The sequence below is a fragment of the Gekko japonicus genome, unplaced genomic scaffold, assembly GCF_001447785.1.
Source record: "Gekko japonicus isolate JY-2015 unplaced genomic scaffold, Gekko_japonicus_V1.1 scaffold430, whole genome shotgun sequence".
NCBI classification, from domain to species: Eukaryota; Metazoa; Chordata; class Lepidosauria; order Squamata; family Gekkonidae; genus Gekko; species Gekko japonicus.
The window spans coordinates 908,227-927,381 of record NW_015171516.1 but is presented as its reverse complement, the minus strand read 5'-3'; the positions used below and the strand labels follow the sequence as shown (position 1 = coordinate 927,381).

The following is a 19,155-nucleotide window of genomic DNA, read 5'->3' as shown; positions in this document are numbered from 1 at the left end:
TTTTTTATCTGAACTTACAACTTGAATGTATTACTATTATTTTTGTACATTTCATATTTACAACTTTATGGTTTCCGTTAAAGAAATATTGAGCGCACTGTGTACAGTTCTTGTGGTTCTATCTTTACAACCCGGAAGTGACGAAGCATAGCTCTAGGAATCACCAGAAACTCTATGGTAAACCCGGAAACCCTTTGAAACTCTATGGTAGATGCCTGAAACTCTGTGATGAACAGTGGTCCCTCTAAGCTGAGTTAGTGTGAGCTAGCTCACAGTTTTTTAGCCTCCGGCTCACACATTTTTGTCTTAGCTCAGGAAGGATGGGCTCCAGAGCAAACTAATTCATGCAGTAGCCAAATTGCTGGCTCACAACTTTAATGCCAGCAGCTCACAAAGTAGAATTTTTGCTCACAACACTCCACAGCTTAGAGGGAGCACTGGTGATGAACCAGGAAGTGATGTAGTGACACCAACGATGTCATGCCCCCCTGCCTCCTATCGGTTGCCGGGTTCAGCCTGGCAACTGTACCTACCATAAAATACGTTCCTTCCCAATTATGGGGGGAATACGGTAAAAGACCAACTGCTCCCATGTGTTATTTACACCTTTGCCAAGTTAAAATAATTTTCCGACTCTACGTTCTGCACCCTTCACCTATCGTTGTGAAAAGGAAAGGAAAAAAACAACAGATTCCCCCCCCCTTTAATGGGGACCCTGGTCCCTTAGGAATCAACAAAACACACTGAAATTACATTAAAATTACCCAGCAGTCAACTTCAAACTACACATTTAAATAAGGAACAGATGTTTATCTTTATATAAGCAGCTGTCTGCATTGCATGTCAATTATGTCCCAGGGGCGGTTGTTAAAACAGATGATGATGTACGCATATACTAACTAGCGAGAGCAGTTTTTAATTTTCTCCAGAGGCGATCTATGATAGCTTGGCTTTAATCTTAAAACAATGCAAGTTTCCTATCTGACTTGCCACGTCCCTGATGCCTGGATTGCTTAATGAATCCCACTGCCTTCTCTGCCTCCAAACTTCCATTTATAACGGACTTTTCAGATCCAAATTCTAATCTCTATTTCCCTAGATCGGGGGTTCCCAATGTGCTGCCTGTAAACGCCTTTCCTGAGGCCCACCAAATGTTTTCAGAAAGTGGGCGAGGCCAGGTGGGGCTTTTGCCCAGCAAGACTTCTGATTGGCCGCTGGAGAGCTGATTGGCTGTGTGCAGGTTTTTTACAATATTGTTTTGGCAGCAGCTGCCACCACAACACAACGATCTTTGCTGTATGACTGAAGGTAAGATGCAACAATCATTCTTGTAGCTAGGGCTGCCAAGTGGGGGCGGGGGGCGGGTAACCCCCCGCTTTGGAGGCCCGATTTCCGCCGCCGCGGAATCGGGCCCTGGGGGGAACCCCGCCCCCCGAAGCGCAGTGTGGCTGCGTCACCAGAGGTGACGCAACCACGTAGAGCACGTTGGGGGCGTGGCCCCGATCGGCAGAGGGAAAACTCTATGGTTTTCCCTCTGCCGCTCGGGGCCACGCCCCCAATGTGCTCTACGTCCTGCGTCACTTCCTGTGATGTTCAGCCGGCGCGCGCGCACGGGTCCCGAGGCAACTCTCGGAGCCAGCAGATGGTCCCCCTGCCGGTGAGTTCAAAGGACTTGGCAACCCTACTTGTAGCTGACTCCGCCTCCTGCCACAGCCATTTTGTGTCAGCCATTTTGTGTCTTTGCCCACCACATTGAGTCAGAATTCCAAAGGCACCTGCGGGGCTCAAGAAGGTTGGGGGTGTCTGCACTAGAAACTCCTGTAGTAATGTGTCACTGTGACCAGAGACTTGCTGGTTTAAAAATCTCTAAACTTTGTTTTTTCAAAGACTTAAAGCAAAGCTTTATTGCTTTATCTATGTATAAACCCCTAACAAGGTAAAAGGTAAAGGTAAAGGTTTCCCTTGCTCGAAAGCCAGTCGAATCCGACTCTGGGGATGCGGTGCTCATCTCCGATTCCAAGCCGAAGAGCCAGCACTGTCTGAAGACATCTCCGTGGTCATGTGGCCGGCATGACTAGATGCTGAGGCATACGGAACGCTGTTACCTTCCCACTGAAGCAGTGACTATTTATCTACTTGCAATTTTTTGCTTTCAAACTGCTAGATTGGCAGGAGCTGTTATCAGAGACTGGAGCTCACTCCGTCATGTGGCACTCGGGTCTCGAACTGCTGAACTACCGACCTTCCAGTCTGCAGTTCCCTTAACAAAGTCACAGATTTAGCACATGGCACATGGGTTTCTCTCCCATTCACATGAGCCTTCTATCATGCATTAACTTCTGCTGATCTTCTTCCCTATTAACTCTGCTTCAAATACTATTTATTTCATTTCCCTTGGTTTATAAGATTATGCATGGGATAGAGCAGGTAGAGAAAGAGGTACTTTTCTCCCTTTCTCACAATACAAGAACTTGTGGGCACGCAATGAAATTGCTGAGCGGTCGGGTTAGAATGGATAAAAGGAAGTACTTCTTCACCCAAAGAGTGATTAACACATGGAATTCACTGCCACAGGAAGTGGTGGCGGCTACAAGCATGGACGGCTTCAAAAGGGAATTAGAAAAGCATATGGAGCAGAGGTCCATCAGTGGCTATTAGCCACAAGGTATAGATAAGGACTCTGGGGCAAGTGATGCTCTGTATTCTTGGTGCTTGGGGGGGTCAACAGTGGGAAGGCTTCCAATGTCCTGGCCCCACTGGTGGACCTCCTGATGGCACCTGATATTTTTGGTCGCTGTGTGACACAGAGTGTTGGACTGGATGGGCCTTTGGCCTGATCCAACATTGGCGTCTCACTTAACCCTTCAAAGCAGGCCAACTCTATCACTCTTCTACCCAAAACAAGTCTTAGAACCACAGTCTAGGTCCAATATTGAACAAACCTAGACCTTCTCCTATTTGAGGATTCTATTTTTGGCACAGCCAGTTTGGTGTAGTGGTTAAGTATGCGGACTCTAATCTGGGAGAACCGGGTTTGATTTCCCCACTCCTCCACAGGCAGCTGCTGGTGTGACTTTGGGTCAGTCATGGCTCTCTCAGAGGTGTTTTCAAAAGAGCTCTCTCAGCCCCACCTACCTCGCAGGGTGTCTGTTGTGGGGAGGGGAAGGGAAAGGAGTTTGTAAGCCGCTCTGAGACACCTTTGGGTAGTGAAGGGCGGGGTGTAAATCCAATCTCTTCTTCTTCCTCTTCTCATCTTGGACCTCCCAATTTAGAACACCGCTTAATGAAGCAAAACCATGCACAAGTGCCATAAATAGCTTCTTCCACACTAAGGGGAGGGAGTATATTCCTGGAGCGGTGCAAGACTTTAATTTGAAAGTGACAATGACATTTAATAAATCTTATGAACATCAAATTATATTACAAATGAAACTTTCACATTATTACTAACGGAAATTCTAACATCCTCAAAGAGAAGTCCATTATGCTCAATGAGTCCCGGTTATAAACTCATTTCACCAATCTTCCTCAGGAGCCAGTGGTGTAGTGGTTAAGTTCGCGGACTCTAATCTGGGAGAACCGGGTTTGATTCCCCACTCCTCCACTTGCACCTGGCTGGATGACATTGGGCAAGCCTTAGTTCTGATAAGAACAGTTCTTGAAAAAAAGAGCATTTTCTGTCAAGAGCTCTCTCAGCCCCACCTACCTCACAGGGTGTCTGTTGTGGGGAGGGGAAGGGAAAGGAGTTTGTAACCCGCTCTGAGACACCTTTGGGTAGTGAAGAGTGGGGTATAAATCCAATCTCTTCTTCTTCTTCTTCTCTTCTAATTTTATCACAGTGTTTGTTTGTTTGAGATATTTCCTTGTAACTGTGATCCCTCTTTGGTTTATTTCATTTGGAAGTGGCTCCCCTCATTCCTTATGGTTCAGCTATCTGGATTAAAGCTATCGCTGGGAATATCGACCAATGACTAGCTTAGTTCTTAAGGAAAATACTGAACGCTCCATGCTGCGTGTCAAATGTCATCGGGAGTGGTGGCACAGGCGGTTAAACGCCTGCACTGTAACATCACCCGAGCAGCCACTATGGCTGTTCGAGTACCACCGCGGTCGAGGTGAGCTCTCGACCTTCGTCCTAGCTCCCGCCTACCCAGCGGTTTCGAAAGCAACCTAATTGCAAGTAGATAAATGGGTACCCACCCTTAGAGGGGTGGGGGGCACCCTGTGTGGCTGGCTGAAGATGGCGGCGGCAACCTGGCGTGGACGGCATTGGTGGCGTGGCGGCGGCGAGCGGGCGCGATCGAAGGCATGCGATTGAGCGATCCCTGGTGGCAGAAGAAACACATCGAACGCTACCGTGAAAGAAGAAAGGGGCGTGCGCAGATGCCGAGCACCAGCGGAGCCGGAAGGGACGTTGCCAGGCTGGAAGCAGGCGGAGCTGCGTGCCTTAGGAGGAAGATCGCCACCCCTACCGAACGCTGGGAGAAAAACATCCCCGCCAAGTCCAGAGACCCGACCGAGCCGAGCTGACGAAGAAACAACCAACAACCACCACAGGGGGGTGCCGGTAGGCTATCCCATCCCCTTACACTCTGTGGCCCTAGTTAGGGAAAAATGGTGATTAGCACCAGAAACCTGTAAGCCGCTCAGAGACCCCTAACCAAGGGATTAGAGCGGGATATCAAGCCGAACGTTAAATAAATAAATAAATAAATAAATAAATAAATATTGTGAGCAGCAGCAGCAAGCCTCAGGTGCCCAAAATAGCCCAACCCTCATCTCTTAGAAGATGGGAGATGGGGGCGGTTCTGTCTGGAGAGCACAGAGTTTGGCGAGGATGTGGTGTCAGTACCAGGTGATGCTCAACGCCAAGGGTCCCCAACCTTTTCCAGGCTGTACGCACCCTTGGAATTCCGACACATGGTGGCAGATGCAACCAGAAAATGGCTGTTGCAGGCGACAGAGCTAACCACACACAGAGGAAGCCCGAGTACAGGGAGAAGGGGGGCGATTTTTAAAATATGTACTGGGAAACTAGGGTTGCCAATCCCCAGATGGGAGCAGGGGATCCCCTGGTTTGGAGCCCCTCACCCCGCTTCAGGGCTATTAGAAAGCAGGGGGGAAATAGCTGCTGGGCACTCCATCATACCCTATGGAGACAGGTCCCCATAGAGTATAATGGAGAATCAATCTGTGAGTATCTGGGGCTGGGGGGGGCTGTTTTTTGAGTTAGAGGCACCAAATTTTCAGCATAGCTGTAGGTCTCCTCAAAAATTCCACCAAGTTTCAAACAGATTGGACCAGGGGGTCCAATTCTATGAGCCTCAAAATAAGGTGACCCCATCCTCCATTATTCCCAATGGAGGGAATGCATTTAAAAGGAACACTGCAACTTTAAATGTGTCAGCAGCTCACACCAGAACTCACTTCGGAGTTCCGTCTCCCGGAGCCCCCCGGTAAGTCCCCCGCCTGCTTGTCAGCCTCACGAGGCAACCCTACGGGAAAGAGAAGTGAGAGAGAATAAAACCAATACTGTGGGGGCAGCTGCTGCTGAAACAATGTTGTTTTAATCTGGACAGCCAATTGGATCTCCAGTGGCCAATCAGAGAGCCCCAACTGGCCCCACCCACTAAGAAAGGTGGGCAGCGGGCATCAAGGAAGGTGTCAGTGGGCGCCTCAGTGCCCACAGGCCCCATGCTGGGGACCCCAGCTTTAGACCGCCTCTCCTTATCTTTAGCATAGAGACCAGGAGAAATTCCTAGAGTGTCACTACATGGTCATTTACCCCTGCTCCTTAATTCCTTGAGGGCAGGAAACTGGGGCTCCTGTAGTACTTCAATTAGTAACTGGGAGGCCTACCCGGGAAGCTTCTGCACAAGGCCTACCTCCCTCTGTTCCTCCTTCCCACTCTGGTGCTTACGATGCTGCAAAAGGTCCTGATGATGAGTCCATAATATGGATTTGGGGCATGCTGCGAACCCCATTCCCTCGCCTGCTTACACCTGGAACGGGACTCTTGCAGCACACCCTGAAGGAACGGCGGACCTTCCTACTACAGCAGACAGTGTCCAGATTTGGAATTGGGCTTGGAAAAGGCCAAGCTCCTTTGCAATTTATTTTAAACCCAAAGTAGCGGTGTTTGTCATATCCAATTCCGAACTGAGTCGCAGGGGCAGTTCGCCCACCACTACTTCAGTGGCAGGACATCATGGTAATTTATCTTCCAGATCGATTCCTGATTGAACTTCCTCTTTTCCCTCTGGTGTATACAATTATCTCGGGCCTTCGTGTCACCTAATTCTGTGTGATTTACTTTCTGTCCAATTTTCATTCTTTCTCTTTTTTTATGTTGGCAAGGGAATGGACAAACTTTTGCACACATTATTGAGAGAAAGGGGGGGGGGAAATAACTGGCTGAATGTGCGTCGGAGTGGAGAGATGCGACGGCCCTGCATTGCTCCTAATCGGCTATGACTCGGGTTCCCGTTTGCCCACTTATTGGGGGACCCCCTCAAACTAATTGCAGCCCTTGACCGCCAATGCTCAACAAGCAGAAACTGGGGCAGGGTGGTGATGGTGCAGTGCGATCACATTTCGGAAAGAAAAGAGGAGGAGGAGGAAGAAGAAGAAGAAGAGGAGGAGGAGGAGGAGGAGATTGGATTTATACCCCGCCCTTACTACCCAAAGGTGTCTCAGAGCAGCTTACAAACTCCTTTCCCTTCCCCTCCCCACAACAGACATCCTGTGAGGCAGGTGGGGCTGAGAGAACTCTTGGCAGAAACTGCTCTTTTTCAAGAACAGCTGTGCCAGAACTATGGCTTGCCCAAGGTCATCCAGCCAGGTGCAAGTGGAGGAGTGGAGAATCAAACCTGGTTCTTCCAGATTAGAGTCCACGCACTTAACCACTACACCAAACTGGCTCTTTAAGAAGAGAAATAAGCCTGGAATTAAACTTTGTTGGGCTTAAAGGTGCCACTGGACTCAAACTTTGTTCGCTTGCTTCAAACCAACACAGCGACCCGCCTGAATCTAATTAAAGATCGGAGCATCAGAACCGTAGTCTTGAAACCACCAATACCTTCTTTCTAACAAAGCTGACGTACTCACATAAATAGTTCTTTACATTCATCAGATCTTTTAGCTAATGGACCTTCCCTTCCTCACCCACGCATACTTTGTACATGTTTCATGATATTAAGACAGATCGGCTAAGATGAGAGGAAAGATTAACAACAAATTAAAGTTAAGCCCTGTTTCGAATAATTCTTTTTTTTTAAATACAGTGCCTCCGGGGAGGGGGGAGGAGTGTCAAATGATACTACAATAAAGCTTTCCTTACAGGTTCAATCCAATTTTACTTCATGCCAACAAGGAGAGAATCTGGATGTTTATATGAGCAAAAAATTACAGTCTGTTCAGCAGTTTTCAATATTATTGCAACGGCACTCGATTCTTGCCCCAATTTCATTTCACTTACAGATGCCATAAGAAAAACAGTCCCATTTGCAGTCGTTTCGAATCAACGTGTTACATTACGATATATCGCTTTTAATTTCCCCAGATTTACATACAGATCGGTATGTGCGTGCAACGGTACAATAATTGCATTTCATGTGTTGAAATCAGAGAGATCGAATGCCAGCAAATTAAATAACAGAACACTGAATAATATGAATAGATTCTTGTTAAGAATGCTAAATCGAAAGTAAAAGTTTGTTTTATGAATATTTACAGAAGTACTCAAGTCCGTTTTCCTTCAACCATGATTGGGGGGGGGTCCCCCACAACCAAGGAGCAAACACGGAAGCACATGAAGGGTTATCCTAGAATAGGGGTCACCCAAACCTTTTGAGCCAGTGGGCACCTTTGGAATTCTGACACAGGTTGGTGGGTGCGACAACGGCTGCTGCAAGAGTAGGGTTGCCAGACCTCCCCCCCCAATTTGATGGGGGTTACCTGCTTTTTCAGGGGTTCAACCCGCCATTGGCCAGCTGGCTGGTGGGGGAAGCCCCGCCCCCAAGCCCCAACAGCCACAGCCACCCCTGTCTCTTGAGGGAGAGAAGGGAGGGGGTGGCTGCGGGCCTTGTGCCTGATCTCCGAGCGGGATTGCTTGCGGGGCCCTCTGGCAGTGTGCACTTAAAGGAACCCTTTAAGTGCTGGTGGGAAAGGGCCCCGCGTGCCCAACAGGGCAACGCCGCTTGGAGTTTGGGCACGCAGGGCTCTCCGGCTGCGGCTCACAGCCAGCGGGACTGTCCCTGCGGGGGCGGGGCTTGAAGCCGGGACATCCCCAACGTGACACCATCACATTGGGGATGCTCCGCCCCCTTCAGGAACGCCCCCCAAAGTCCCCTGCTGGGGACGAAGATGGACCTGGCAGCCCTATGCAGGAGGCAGAGCCGATCGCAAAATGGTAGAGAGAAGTGGAACTCTTCACCATTTAAGGCTGAAGCGCTGTTTAACAGGACACCTTTTAAGCTGTGCAGCCAGTCGGAAGCCTTGCTGGGGACACGCCCCACCTAGCTCTGCCCACTTTCTAAACAAACTTGGCGGGCATCAGGAAAGGTGTTGGTGTGTGCCCCAGCATGCATGGGCACCGTGCTGAGGACCCCCAGGGCTTTTTTTGTAGAAAAAGCCCAGCAGGAACTCATTGGCATAATAGGCCACACCCAGCAGCAGAAACTCATTAGCATATTAGGCCACACCCCATGCCTTCCCTTGGCTTGCCCAGGCGTCCATGGCTGCAGGGAGCCCAGGCAAGCCGGCCTTTGGACAGGCCAGGGAAGGCACGGGGAGACATTTAAATGCCTCCCCGATCCTTCCAGGGGCCCCCCTGGCCCATCTGCCTCGGAGTCACCGGTGGGGGGTCACTCTCCAGGCCTTCCCTCTGTAGCCAGGCACACAGAGGTTTTGGCTGTAGTGGGCGTGGCCAACTCTGAAGCCAGCTGGAACTCCGTTCCTGCGCGTTCCTGCCCAAAAATAGACCTGGGGACCCCTATCCTAGAAGGATATTCAGCACTGGCTCAGAAAGTACTGCAAAGAGTAGACCTCAATAACAAAGCAGCAGGTACAAGAACAACTGTCCATTTCCATATTGAGACTTAGCAGGTTGCCTGCCATTGCAGCCTCCTGCCTCTGCTGCTCTGACCCCGCCCCCAAGTCTTTGTGTCGGGGTTAGGAGCGCGGACTCTAATCTGGGAGAACCGGGTTTGAGTCCCCACTCCTCCACATGCAGCTGCTGGTGTGCCCTTGGGTCAGTCACAAGTCCTCTCAGAGCTGTTCTCTAAGTGGAAAATAACAAGAAAGGGACAAGGTCACGGTAATAAGCTGTTCCTACTGATAAGTTTATAGATGGCATTGTGTTAAATGAATATGCACTTACAGTCTGTATTATTGTTTAAACAGTAATCTTGTTTATGTATATTTGACTTATCTTCTAATAAAATCGTTAAAAAAAAAAAGAGCTGTTCTCTCAAGGGCAGTCCTCAAAAGAGTTCTCTCAGCCCCACCTACCTCACAGGGGTGTCTGTTGTGGGGAGGGGAAGGGAAAGGAGTTTGTAAGCCGCTCTGAGACTCCGAGTGAAGGGCACGGTATAAATCCACTCTCTTCTTCTTCTTCTTTTGCTGGGAACAAAACTGGAGGGGGGGTCATTGCACAACAATGTGACTTCACTTCTGGGTGAGCACTTGGAAGGGACATCACGGCACCATATGAAACTCTTGGAATGCCCTCAATCTCTGTGGTAGAAACCACAGAGAATAGATGTCCTAGAGCGTCTTGCCCCATCAACTGGAAGAGACATCACAGCACCGCACGACACTGTTTCCCCAGTCTCCACCCTCTGAAATGGCTCCCAGCTGGCGACCCTATTCATAATATAATGTGTGAAATCAGGCACACTTGGTTTCGAGGGGGGGGGAGATACGTACTATACAAAACAAACAGCATTTGCATGTGACCCCTCTGTCTACACATGAAAGTATCACAGTATCTTTAAACTGCTACTGTACAAGGCTGAAGAGTCTGGGACTTTTCAGTTTAGAAAAGAGACAATTAAGGGGGAACATGACAGAGGTTTATAAAATTATGCACGGGGTGGAGAGAGTTTACAAAGAAAAATATTCCCCCTCTCTCCCAAAATAGTAGACCTCGAGGGCATCCAATGAAGCTGATGGGCAGTAGGTTCAGGACGGATGAAGGCAATACTACTCGACATAGACAGTGATTAAAATTTGAAATGCTGCCAGAGGATGTAGTGATGGCCACGGGAATAAACAGCTTTCAAATTGTGCCCTGTTGTTGGCTGTCCAGAGCAACTGGTTGGCCACTGTGTGAGACAGGATACCGAACTAAATGGACCATTGGTCTGATCCAGCAGGGCTCTTCTTATGATCTTATGTTCAGAAAAAAACCTACTAACGAAGAAACAGTGTGCCCTTCACATTTCGGGGGTATCGAGAGTTCTAGGCGATAAAAGCCAATGGACCTCAGAAAGATTAATTCCGCTCCTCTGCTCTGGCTCAACGTTTTCCTAATTCCTGGCAACAGACCATGAGTGAGATGCAAATGGAGCAAGACAAAAAAAAAATTCCCATCAATGTGATCCAGGTGCCAAGGAATTTGAAGTATTCTTTTTCAGATTTTTCCCCCCAAAGCTACGGACAAAGCACACTGGCAATTGCCCCCAGAACAAAGTGTCGTTGGTCTCCATGGATTTAAAACGTTATTTTCCCTCCAGCCATTAAATGGCATCACCAAGATGGATCTTCTTCAATTCTGCAGGGCCTGTAAGACGGAGCTGTTCCGCCAGGCCGTCTCTATACGGCCTCCCTGAGGTGGTCGTCACCTATCCATCTATTAACCCAAATAATAGCTAAAGAACCGTACGACCAGTGATTGTCACAAGTGTGATTGAGTTGAATGAATAGCATAGACCTTTATTGGCATAACACAGCAACAAAGAGAACAACGAAACAAATAGAAAATAAATAGAACGAAATTACACCAAGCTGCACCAACAAGGTATCGTTTTAAAACTTTTCAGAAATAATAAACTCAGTGGAGAATATAGCAGTTCTAAGGAATACAAGGGGGCTAAGACGCCCTTACCCTAAGCTTCCAAACATAAGCGGAGAATTCAGCAACAGACAAAGTAATTGCCGAGAACTTATCAGACAATAGAATTTTAAGGTCGTTGTCAGTCGGATTCCTTGTGGTAGGTAAGTGGGGACTAATCAGATAGGTAGAATAATGAGGACAACGTAGAAGGATATGAGCAACTGAATCAGGTTCACTATAGAAGCAATTGCAAGTTCTGTCCCTATAGGGTATACACCCTGGGAGCGGTGGCGCAGGCGGTAAAATGCCTGCTGTAATAACATCTATGAACAGCCACAATGGCTGTTCATAGATGTTATTACAGCAGGCATTTTACCGCCTAACACCTAAAATAGCGAGTAGAGAAATGGGTACCTACCCTTAGATGGGTAGGGGGCACCCTCCTTAAATGGTGTGTGGTGTGTGGCGGCGGCGCGAGAATGGCGCAGACGGCAGCAGAGAGAGAGTGAGAGACGGCAGCAGAGTAAGAATCATCAGTGGCGGTGAAGCAGTGATGGTGGACGCGGTCGAGCAACCCCTGGTGGCCAGCAAAAGAAGAACGTGTGCGGCTGATGACGTCTAAAGGCAGAGACCAGGAAAGCGAGCGACGGAGTGCAAGCGGGGCGCGGCGGAGCCTCCTGGACAGAGCCGATGCCGGAAGCAAGCATGAAGCGTGCGCTTGCGTGGTCCTGCCTCAGCCACCCAGGAAGCCACCGGAGACTGTCGCCAGGGAAAAAGAACTTCAGAGCCTGCCGAAAGAAGACGCCGACTTGACCCAGAAATAATAAGAAGATCCACCACCTGGGTGCCGGAAGCTGTCCCCGCCCCAGAAATATGTGTGGCCCTAGTTAGGTCTCAGCGTGATTAAATACGCACTATGTGAACCGCCCAGAGACCCTCTGGGGTTAGGGCGGTATACCAAGTCTAAGGTTAAATAAAAAAATAAAATAAAAAATATATATCTGCCTAAAACGACAGCTAAGGGTAAAAGATTGAATCTCGCTAGCATAAAAACCCGCCGATAAAGTGGGATTGTTAGATTAGAGATGTACAAAGCCATAGAGGCTTGGGGGGGGAGGTCGATTGAGTTTTAATGTTGTTACTGTTTGAATTTCTAACTTGTTTAATTTTAATTGTATTTATTGTACTATTTTTATGATGCCACCAATGTTCCCTCTAAGCTGTGGAGTCTTGTGAGCAAAAATTCTACTTTGTGAGCTGCTGGCGTTAAAACTGTGAGCAAGCGATTTGGCAACCGTATAAATTAGTTTGCTCTGGAGCCATCCTTCCTGAGCTAAGACAAAAATGTGTGAGCCAGGGGCTAAAAAACTGTGAGCTAGCTCAGACTAACTCAGCATAGAGGGAACACTGAATGTGACCCGACTGAGCCCGTTTACAGGATGGTCGGGCTATAAATACAAATAATAAATAAAAATAATAATAATAAAGTTTACGGGAGAAAACAGCACCAGAATCATCAGAATGGAGAAAGGAGAAGCCACCCCCTAACTCAAGAAAACGAAGAAACACAGGAAGAAAAGACTCTAGAACAAGAACAACAGTTCTTAAAGGCAGAATTTGTATTAAGCTATTAAATGCATACTCTTAAAGTCATACTGTAATGAATCAACCTGTATACCAAACTTGTAACATTAGGTTAATAAGCCTTACTTTAGCTAATTAGATCGTGACATGTATTAGATTTCCTTTCCCCAAACCCAATAGATGAAATAGTCTAGAATAGTAGTTTCCTTTCCCCGTCAAGTAGTTTTTATGTATTAGTTTGTCCTTTTCCCATTTCCCATAGCTAGAGTGATAGGGCTTTAGTCTTCCTTTCCCCTTTCAATTTTTAGTTGTAGTTTTTGTAATTTATAGAAAATGCAAATAAAAAATCCCCTTCGGGAGCACCAAAAAAAAAAAAGATTACGGGTGAAAGTCCTGCAATTTAAAATCATCTCGGCCTGTGTCTTCACAGATCGTTGCTATTCACCGAGCACAGCCGATGTCCCAAGGAAAGCTCACCAAGCCAAAGAGTATTCTAGCACACAGAGAAGTGCCGGTTCTTACCTCAAAGACCTCCTCTGCTGTTCGCCCCTCATTGAAGACCCTCTTTCCCAAGCCCTGATCTCAGTGTTCCGACTAGGGTTGCCAAGTCAAAATATCTTGCCGGCGGGTGAGCCTCGCTGGGCTCCAGGAGCCGTCCTTCGATGCGCCGCCAGCACGTCACTGGAAGTGACGCACGACGTCGATCACGTTGAAGGCGTGGCCCCGATCGTCGGAAGGAAAACCATAGTTTTCCCTCCGACGATCGGGGCCACGCCCCCAACATGATTGACGTGGTTGCATCACCTCCGGTGACGCAGCCACACTGCGCTTCAGGGGGTGGAGTTCCCCCCGGGGCCCGATTCCGCAGCGGCGGAAATTGGGCCTCCGAAGCGGGGGTTTACCAGCCCCCCACCCCCACTTGGCAGCTCTAGTTCCGACATGGCTTTTTCAGTAGTGGCACTTCACCAGTGGAGTGCCTTCAGCCCTGAGGTTGGCCTGCTGCCTTCCCTGACCTTCCTCCAACAGGCCAAACATTTTCTATTTACCAGTCTCTTAACTGAACGGTTCCATCTTTCAAAGCATTTTTTTTTTCTTCGTTAGTTTGTTTTAAAGTCTACTTTAACCCTGTGGGCTGTTTTCTGGCTTGTGATTTTACGGGCTGTTGATTAAAATATTTATTTCCTGCTGGCAGCTTATAAACTGCAAATTTAAAATGTACAGAATAAACCCTTCTGAGAGCTGCGGTCGAAAACTCCCAGCGGACAGAATGGTTTTATAGCCCCTTCTTCAAACGTACAGAGATTGTGCCCCCTTACCTCTTCAGACAGCCTGTCCCCTGAGTCAGAGCTACAGTAGAAAAGGTATGGGCTCAAAGATTCCAGGAGAATTACCTTAAGCAAGGGATCAACTGCAAAGTGGCTGTAGGGGGATTTTAGGGGTCCAGGCCTCTCAATAGTTCAGTGGTTAAGATGCTGAACTGCAGACCGGAAGGTCGGTAGTTCAGCAGTTCGAGACCTGAGTGCCACATGACAGAGTGAACTCCCGTCTCTGGTCCCAGCTCCTGCCAGCCAAGCAGTTCGAAAGCAAGAAATTGCAAGTAGATAGATAGGTACCACTTCGGTGGGAAGGTAACAGCATTCCATGCGCCTCGGTGTCTAGTCATGCCGGACCCATGACCACGGAAACATCTTTGGACAGCGCCGGCTCTTCAGCTTGGAAACGGAGATCAGCACCGCCCCCGAGAGTCAGATTCGACTGGCTTTCGAGCAAGGGAAACCTTTACCTTTACTAGGCCTCTTCCAGGGATTCCCAACCCCATTAGTGTTCTTTGTTTATGGGTGGATGGAGTCTGGCTGGGGAACTCAGGACTCCAGAGGGAGAGAAACACAGCGAGAACAGTTGCCTTAAACCAAAAGTATTTATTAACTCTAAAACCATACACAAGTAAAACTTAATAGCATATATTCAATACCAATACCCAATAGAATATGGGGTATGACCAGCCAACACACTAGTTCGTGTTTGGGGATACAACTCAACTCTGCCTTCTGTGAACTGTCCCAGTCAATAGGGGGTTTTTTTGTCCCCAAATATTCTTATCTGTGTAGTAATTTCTTTTACCCTAGTTAATGCTTTACAAGTTCTAAAATGGATCCACAATGATTACACTGAAACCTTAACACACTTTTTCTTTTCAGGCAAATTCCATGGTAGTTTGGTATCCTTCCCCAACTGTTCAGGTGATTATCACGTATTCAGTCTCCTCTTGGGAAATGAAAATTCATACCACTCAGCCTGTTGTCAAATATATTTGAGCTATTCAAACCACCACCATTCATTCAGTGGGGAGGGCAGGGTAGAAATAATAATAATAATAATAATAATAATAATAATAATAATAATAATAATAATAATAATAATAATAATAATAATAATAATGCAAGCCTGTTGGATTTTATTGTAATCTTCAATTTCTGCCATTTCAATTGATACTATTTTTCAAAATGTGCTCCTATTTCTTTAAAATTCAGGAATCGTTTTCTGTTCCTTTGTATTTTAACTTTTAAAAAAATCATTTAAAAGCCAATGTGCTTTATAGACTTTTCTGGAAAAAAAGTATATAAGGGATTATTACGCTTAACAGTCCGGAATACACTGGCAGAAGTCCACTGAAGACTTGGTAGGAATGCAACTCAGCAAGAACAAAACAAGGCTGAGAGTTATTAATAGTCTTCCTGAGCAAGATACATAATGGATTGTTTGGCGGAGAGATGCCGGGGGGATAATCGGATTTGTTTGTTGTAGCAAAGAACCATCAAAGCCAATAAAAGAAGCTGGAATCTGCTTTTGCCAGACTCATTGGGATTTTTGATGGTGCGTTTGTTTTAAACTTTAAATTGAACATAAGAACACAAGAAGAGCCCTGTTGGATCAGACAATTGATCCATCTAGTCCACCATCCTGTCTCACACAGTAGCCAGCCAGTTCTTCTGGACGGCCAACAACAGGACATAGAAGAACAGATGTTGCCTCCTGGTTCTGGGATTCAGAGGATTCATGCCTCGGGATGTGGCGGTTCCCCTCAGTCACCATGGCTAGGAGCCACTGATAGACTTCTCCTCCATGAATTTATCTAGTCCCCTTTGAAAGCTGTTTATTCCTGACGCTATCACTACATCCTCTGGCAGCAAATTCTACATTTGAATCATAAGAACATCAGAAGAGCCCTGCTGGATCAGACCAGTGGTCCATCTAGTCCAGCCTCCCGTCTCACACTGTGGCCAACCAGTTCCTTTGGACAGCCAACAACAGGGCAGAGAGGCCGAGGCTTCCTAAGAACATCAGAAGAACCCTGCTGGATCAGACCAGTGGTCCATCTAGTCCAGCATCCTGTCTCACACAGTGGCCAACCAGTTCCTTTGGACAGCCAACAACAGGGCAGAGAGGCCAAGGTTTTCCCCCGATGTTCCCTCCTGGCTCTGGGATTCAGAGGATTAGTGCCTCATAATGTGGAGGTTCCCCTCAGTCACCACAGCTAGTAGCCATTGATAGACCTCTCCTCCATGAATCTGTCTAATCCCCTTTGAAAGCTGTTTAGTCCTGAGGCTATCACTACATCCTCTGGCAGCAAATCCCACATTTTGATCACTCTCTGTGTGAAGTAGTATTTTCTTTTTGTCTATCCCGACAGATGGTTGCCTAAAGACCATAGTCAACACATATGGAAGGAGATGGTCCGAAATTTCCGCGAAAAGGGGTGACTGCAGTCTGGAGAAAGGCTGTGGCTCAGAGGCAGAGCATCTGCTTGGCATGAGGAAGGTCCCGGGTTGGATCCCTGTCTTCTCCAGGTAAAAGGATCAGGCAGCAATGCCTTGAAAGACCTCTGCTTGAGACGCTGGAGAGTTGCCGCCATTCTGAGAAGACAGGATGGACCTTGACGGACCCAAGGGTCTGACCAGGGGTCATTTCGTAGAAAAAGAGATGCAGGAGCTTATTAGCATAACTCATTGACATACCTTATTTGCATATGCCACACCCCCTGACATCACCGGAAGTGTGTCAGAAGGCAACACCCACCGCTCAGGCTCCACTGGACTGTTTTGGATTCCTAGCTATGGGGGGGGGACGTGCAGATCTGTCCTCGCAGAGGAGGGAGAGCTTGTACCTGAACAAAACTTGGTCTTAAAGGTGCCACTGGACTGTTTTGGACCGGGGGCCCGGGGGGCGGGCTCTGCAGCTTACCTGGCTGCTTCTTGCTCTGACTGAGGGCTGCTGGGAGCAGGGGGTGGGGCTTCTTGCATGTGCCCGCCCCCTGGGCTCTTTACTGCCGGAGCTCCGCTCCTGTGCGCCCCTGCAGGAAATGACCCCTGGGTCTGACTCAGTATAAGGTAGGTTTATATGGTCCTGTGCAGTTTCCTCTCACTTCTGCAGCACCCCAGTCCTGTGAATTCATGGAATGCTACTTTATCACAGAGGCAAGATCAAAAGGATCCTGGTTTGGAAGAACAAACACAAAACTCTCCAAGCTGATGTTTCCCACATGACAAAGGCACCCTCGAGCATCACACATGGCAAGGGGGGAAAAAAAGACTATCCAGCAGTACAGTCTATGAACGGGGGGGGAGGGGGACTAAAAAGTATGTTTGGCAAATTAAACAAATATTGTGACTGTGACTTTCAAGAGTGATTGCGAAATAAAGGCTTGATGGGAGAGAAGGAGGAGGAGGAGAAGAGGAGGAGGAGATTGCATTTATACCCTGCCCTTCACTACCCGAAGGCATCTCAGAGCAGCTTACAATCTCCTTTCCCTTCCCCTCCCCACAACAGACACCCTGCAAGATAGGTGGGGCTGAGAGAGCTCTTTGAGAACTGCTCATGAGAGAACAGCTCTGAAAGAACTTTTGACTGACCCAAGGTCACACCAGCAGCTGCATGTGGAGGAGTGGGGAATGAAACCTGGTTCTCCCAGAATAGAGTCCACGCTCCTAGCCACTACATCAAACTGGCATTATGGAGAAGTGTTTGAGAGCCCAGTTCTCAAGCACAGCCTTCTCCACTTCTCTGGGCCATTCAGGAAGACTGGCAGCCATTCTGGGACCATCCAGATGGTCAAGACTCTACCCAGACTCCAACAGAAGTTTGTTTGGAGTTTGAGGGAGATGTGGCTCAGTGGTAGAGCCTCTGCTTGGTATGCAGAAGGTCCCAGGTTCAATCCCCAGCATCTCCAGTTAAAGGTTCCAGCAGTAGGTGATGTTAAAGACCTCTGCCTGATATCCCAGACAGCAGCTGCCAGTCTGAGTGGACAATACTGACCTTTATGAACCAATGGCCTGAATCAGCATGAAACCGCTTCGTGTGTTTCTTGACTATAAACTGGAATTCAAAAACATGGGATTATAGCAATGCATTTAAAAAGATGAATCTGACAGCATATGGAGCAGAAGTCCATCAGTGGCTATTAGCCACAAGGTATAGATAGGAACTCTCAGGCTTGGGCAAGGGATGCTCTGTATTCTTGGTGCTTGGTGGGGGGCAACTGTGGGAGGGCTTCTAGTGTCCTGGCCCCACTGGTGGACCTCCTGGTGGCACCTGGTATTTTTGGCCACTGTGTGACAGAGTGTTGGACTAGATGGGCCATTGGCCTGATCCAATACTGGCTTCTCTTATGTTCACACAAAAGCTTATACCCAGAATTAAACTTTGTTGGGTCTTAAAGGTGCTGCTGGACTCAAACTTTGTTCTAAAAAGATGTTGTTAGATGCTTCACTAGCAATTGTCATTGCCTTTGGGATGAAGATGTCTACTAAATGGGGCCATTGGCTGTGGCTTTTTGAATTTCCCCAAGGAAAAGACGTTTACGCTTCCAAAGGATACATCCTACAGGCCAGTGTGACACATTAGTTGATGCAGGGGCGTAGACTTTCCAATTTCCCGGAGGGGGCTGGGTCTGGGTCAGAGTCATTGCTGTGCTAGGAGCAAAGGTGGCTGGAAGCAGTTGCCCCCGGGGACAGGGCCGGCCCCAGGGGTTTTTGCACACTAGGCGAGGATACCTCCTGGCCAATGCCATCCAGCAAGCTTTGATGGCAGAACGGGGATTCAAATTTGGTCTCCTAGATCCTAATCTGACATTCTAACCATTATATGACACTGGCTGTTATATCTACTTCCTTTTCCTATTCTCAGATGGTGCAGCCTTTTGCTGTTCAACTGTACACTTTTACTTGTAGCCACTGAATGTTTATATACTTAAAGGCAAAATTTTATCTTTACTCCCTAGTGGCAGCTTGAGACCAGAGTCAACTAAGTAAATCTCTCATTCTTCATCATAAAAACAAAGGTCTGGAGAGTCATTTTAACAACTCACCAACAAAGAAGCTTTATGACAATATTCATCCACTGGGGTGGGAAAGAGACACAGTAGAGCAAGAGGATTTAGGAATAGTAAGAACAGGTTCTTGGTAAAGTTCATTTGCAAAGGTCCTGAACAAATGTCTAAAGAAGATAACAGGATGGAT

At 47.7% G+C, this 19,155-nt stretch overlaps 1 non-coding gene across 1 annotated transcript; it reads left to right on the top strand.

The window, feature by feature from the left end:
* The first annotated feature begins 17,795 nt into the window (after nucleotides 1-17,795).
* Nucleotides 17,796-17,867, top strand: TRNAT-GGU. Its single transcript has one exon. It is a non-coding gene; the product is annotated as a tRNA-Thr (tRNA).
* Nucleotides 17,868-19,155: the final 1,288 nt, after the last annotated feature.